The sequence below is a fragment of the Rutidosis leptorrhynchoides genome, chromosome 6, assembly GCF_046630445.1.
Source record: "Rutidosis leptorrhynchoides isolate AG116_Rl617_1_P2 chromosome 6, CSIRO_AGI_Rlap_v1, whole genome shotgun sequence".
Taxonomy (NCBI): domain Eukaryota; kingdom Viridiplantae; phylum Streptophyta; class Magnoliopsida; order Asterales; family Asteraceae; genus Rutidosis; species Rutidosis leptorrhynchoides.
The window spans coordinates 301447050-301452619 of NC_092338.1; the positions used below are offsets into that span (position 1 = coordinate 301447050).

Here is a 5570-nt window from a genome sequence, read left to right on the forward strand (position 1 = left end):
TATGCTGGCAGTAAGTTCAGCGGCATCCGTCTACATGTTCCACGATTTACAGGTTAAAAATTTGAAAATTTCTACAATCACCCTATCACTTTGCCCTCTAAATTTAATTCTTTTTCTGATTTCAAGCAATGAGGGCCTTGCATTATCTCAAGTGTGGGGTGGGAGATAGAAATTTATCAGGAATTCTTTTTACAAAAATTAAGGCGTTTATGATTAAAATTTTAAAATTTTCAGGTAGCCTTAGAAACGAAAATTGTCCAAAAACCATGTTACATACATTGTGTTCTAAAAACTAGAAAAGAAATGTTGAATGATGTTTTAAATTATTAATAGTCTTTGAAATTGCACTATCATTCAATTATTTGGATGAAAATCCTACTAGTTTAGTAAAGCTAACTTGTAGGTCACTTGTACCAAAACGAGTGTAAACCGTGAGAGAGCGGTGATTGCATAGCGTGGTCGAAAACCGGATCCCGCGCCAGATAAAAAAAAACTAAAACAGGATGATCCTCATTGTTTCTCCTAACAAGGACAATGTTGCGTCCGACCACTTTATTATTACCAATAGGATGTATCCATTCCATCCTCAAGGAAGTAAAGTCTTCCGAATGACACACTTGTTGATTTAATTTAGAAGATGTGGTCCAGACCAGTTGTAGGGTGACGAAAAATCTTGAAAAGTCATTACTAACATCGACTGGAAATCTACTAGGCCTCAACGTCAAGCAGAGAAACTGGTAGTCAAAGTTTATCTCAATGAGGGAGATTTACTAGTAAAACGGGGGGCACCATGTATACACAAAATGTTAGTGATTTATCAGATCCCCGGACGGATAATCTCCGTAAAGATTAATTAGCTTTTAAGCCTGATGATCCTCAATCTCTATGATTGATTTAACGAATTAGATGATTACCTCATAATTATCGATAATATCCAGACGTAATGTGTATCCTCCTAAACACATTATTTTCTTACCAACATCTAGCGATGTTAGGTACTGTAGGAGGGATTGGCTTGACCAATAGCGGGAAACATGCACTCATTTTTTCAAAATTCAGAAAAGCCGACAAAATCGAAAGACGTGCCTAGTGTAAAAACTAGCATGATATTTTCAAAACCATATTTTAATAAGATCCTGATTTCCCTAGTATCAAATTTTTCGGATGCTTGGCTCTAAACTCTCAAAAATGTGTGCGTGTTTTCTCAAAGTATATATAGCGTGAGTGTGATTACAATAATGGTGTGTTATACTTAAATCGTGTGTTTCAATTAAACGTGTGTGTTTCGAGTAAATTATGTAAGTGTGTTTGATAGTTTTCTACTTTGTAAGAATGAATTGCTTGAGGACAAGCAAGGTTTAAGTGTGGGGTGTTTGATATTGCTCAATTTCACTATATATATCTATCTCAATATCGTAATTAATGCTCTCGAATCAAAGATGGTTAAGGCGTTTTCTTCCATAAATCACGAAGGTATGAATATTTGAATCGGAAAGTGATTTATAAAGAGTTTTGATGATTTATGACCATTATATGAGTTGTAATATCATAATGGTTGACCCCGATACAAGTTATGGTCAAATTAGCGCTCTAAAATGATAAAACAAGGCTTCAGATATGTTGGACGCCGTCCAAAATGATTGGGACTCCGTCCAAATTAAGGGAGATTATGAAAAAATGAGACAGTGAACTTCAGCACAACTGGACGCCGTCCAGATTTTTGGACACCGTCCAGCCCTTTAGTACTGGACGCCGTCTAATAAATGGGTCACCATCTAGTTCTTTATTACTGGACACCTTCCAGATTCTGGGATGCCTTCCAGTAGTAGGTTTCAGCCTACTTTTGCTTTTTGACCTACTTTTACCACTTTAAAAGTGAATGATTGGGAGACCAGTTTGGGATACGATCAGATACGAACCAGAAGAGTTAGAAGAAAATTTTAGGAGCTATTTTGGAGAACTCCAAGCTCTTTGAAGAGGCTTAACATCCAAGAAACAAGATTCAACACCTTCTCCATTCAAGATTCATTCTCTATTATGTTGATTTCTTGTTCTTAACAATGAATTCTACTTATCAATTAATTGCTATTTTGTTTGTTAATATGATTGTTGGCTAAACTCTATAATGTTTGTCTAGATTAATAACTGAGGTATTGGATGTAATCTTATGGATTGAATGTATTTTGTGTTATAGTTTTAAGCTTGATTCAAGAACATGCTTATTGATGTTAAAAAACATTTGTAACTAGTTAATTGATATGTTGTTGATAAAGAGAACTCTTGTTGATTTATCATATTGATTTACAATCAACTTGTCTTAGATTGATTGTTTACTAAACCGGACCAAGGGGGTAAATTAGATTCAATTGGTTAGACGATATAGGGATGAATTGTATGTAACGAACGTTTATACAATTATTGATAACTATGAACATAGAAGTCAAGTTTCAAGCCTTAGAACTAGTTAAGTTATGCGATTACAAATACAAGAACTATATTGAAAAGGGAACCCTTGATCTTGTAATTGTGTTTGCGTGTTTACTAAAGAGAACTCTTGGTGAACCTATTAGATAACTTACACACATATTCATTCAATCGGGTCTTAACAATATATCTTACATCCAATACCGATGGTAAAATATCTAGATGAACATTACATCTTTTTGATCTAAATCAAACTATCTTATTTGCTTTCTTTGCACTTGTTTTCATTATATAAACTTAAAAGACCAAAAATATTTTTTTTACTTTCAATCTTCTCTGATTTGGCTAATCGTTAAATAACCACAAAACCATAATATCTTGTACCTTTAAGTTTCATTTACTTAGTTAATCATAATATAGTTTCTAATTCTAGTTTGACTAATACAACTGTACTTGGAACGATACACGGAATTTACCATTTACTATACTACTACACGATCGGGTACACTGCCCGTTAGTGTGTAACAATCTTTAATCGGTATTTTTTCATACTATTTCATACAACAATTCATATACCACGTTTTGTACATCATGTTTTTGGCACCGCTGCCGGGGATAGTTTTGTGTCAAAATAGAATTGTTAACTAATTTGTGATTAAGTAGTTTCTTAATTATTTTAAATTATTAATAGTCTTTGATTTTTTTTTGTAGAATCGGCGAGTTTAATAGTTTTGTTAGTTGTGTGTTTGACCGATTTTAGATTGCATATGCCACATACTTGAAATTCAGATTCTCCATTACTTACACTGCTTAGAGAACCTGATAGAAAGCTTGGTAGGATCCCAAAAGAAGTACTTGAACTTTTTAAATCTTCATCAAAGCAAGAAACTTTTGATTCAGAATCAAGTACAACTAAGCCACGATATTCTAAATTTGGTGAACCCGTTCATCTTCCAAATTTTGAAATGGAAGGAGAGGCAAGACCGGTGGTACCAAGACAATCAATGGCGGCCAAGATAAAGGCAACCCGAACCGGACAAGGAAGTGCAATTACTCAGCCACCTGGTGAGGTAAAATTTGAAATAAAAGGATCTATTCTCCAAATGATTAACAACAGATGTCAATTTGGTGGAGGTCCGAATAAAGATGTTAACGAACATATTCGTCTCTTTTAAGAGATATGTGTTCTATTTAAGCTTCAAGCGGACATCGACCAAAATGTACTTTTAAAACTTTTACCATGGAAACTCCATGGGGAAGCACGGAGTTGGTTAGATTCATTGCCCGAGGCTACGATAGAAACTTGGGATGATATGTTGGAAAAATTTCTTAAGAAATATTTTCCAGCTTCTAAATCCGCGAGACTCCAACAAGAAATTACCCAATTTTGTCAAAAGCCGATGGAAACCTTATATGAAGCATGGAATCGATTTTCCAAAATGCTAAGAGGTTGTCCAAACCATGGTTTGGATACCTTCCAAAAAGTCCAAATCTTTTACAAGGGTTGTGATGTTGCAACCCGGATTTCTATAGATCAAGCAGCTGGAGGTTCACTCGTGGACAAAACCGAGCAAGAAGCTTATGAGATAATCGAGAAGCAAGCCAATTATTCTCATGAGTGGCATCAAGAAAGACAAATTACTCGTCATGCCCAAGTCCAAAGCGCCGGTGCTTATGATGACCTTAGTTCCCTAAGTCTGAAAATAGACGGTGTTGCTCGAAACATGGACAAGATCACCAAGGAAATTCATAGTATGAAGGTAGGTTGTGAATACTATGGTGGTCTCTATTTAGGAAAAGATTGTGATGCCGGTTTAACAATGGCTTAAAAAGAAGACGTGGCTTTCATAAGCCAAAGAAATAATAATCAATTTCAAGGAAGAGCCCAATTTAACCGAAACTTCAATAACCCATACAACCCTCAAGGTCAAAATTACAATTACCAACAAGGGTCAAATAGTGGGTTCCAACAACAAACTCCGGGTTTTTATCAAAAACCCCAACAGGAAGAGAAAAATTCAAATTTGGAGAGTATGTTGGAAAAGTTGATTGCATCACAAACTCAGCTTATTACAAACATAAACCAAACGAACGAGAAAAATGAACACCAGTTTAGAAACCAACAAGCCTCAATTCAGAATTTGGAGAAGCAAATGAGTGGTTTAGCTAGTTTACTGAATGAAATAAAACCATGGAGTTTACCGGGCAATACCAATAAGAACCCCCGAAATGAGCGCGCCAATGTTATCACCACACGGAGTGGTTTAGCATACGAAGGTCTAAGAATGCCCAAAAATTCCGATTTCAGTGTTCCATTGAACAAAAATGGTGAACCGGTTAAGGATCTAGAACAAGTGGTTGAGAAGGAAGAACGGGAGAAACCCGTAGTGAAGCCATATCAACCACCGCTCCCATACCCAAGGAAGCAACAACAAGAATGGCTAGAAGCCGAAAGGTCAAAATTTCTAGATATGTTTAAACAAATTAACATAAATATGCCTTTTATTGATGTAATTTCAGGTATGCCAAAATATGCTAAGTTCTTAAAAGACTTACTTACTAATCGGAAGAAAATGGAGGAACTTTCATCCGTCACCATGAATGCTAATTGTTCAGCAATTTTGATGAACAAAATACCAAAGAAGTTAGCAGATCCTGGGAGTTTTACCATAGCATGTCTCCTAGGAGATTTGGAATGTATTAAAGCATTAGCGAATTTAGGGGCTAGCATAAATTCAATGCCTTATTCATTATATGTTAAGCTAGACCCCGAGGTACTAAAACCAACCCGAATAGCAATTCAACTAGCAAACCGCTCTGTTAAATTCCCTCGTGAAATTTTAGAGAATATGTTAGTAAAAGTGGGTACCATAGTATTTCCGGCCGATTTTGTAATTTTGGACATGGAAGAGGACACACGTGTGCCTCTTATATTGGGTCGACCTTTCCTCAATACCGCTAGGGCTATGATAGATGTTTATGGGCATAAATTGACCCTTAGTATTGAGGATGTCAAGGTAACTTTTTCCGTTGACCATGCCATGCAATACCCCGAGTCTACTGATGATAAATGTTATTATTTGCAAACCATAGACACATATTCAGAGTTGTTGTAGGAATTTACAGAATTGCAAGGTTCGGGGGAA

General features: G+C 35.8%; 1 non-coding gene across 1 annotated transcript; it reads right to left on the reverse strand.

Moving 5' to 3' along the window:
* Positions 1-3785: 3785 nt before the first annotated feature.
* Positions 3786-3892, reverse strand: LOC139856651 (small nucleolar RNA R71). The gene has a single exon (XR_011762118.1). It is a non-coding gene; the product is annotated as a small nucleolar RNA R71 (small nucleolar RNA).
* Positions 3893-5570: the final 1678 nt, after the last annotated feature.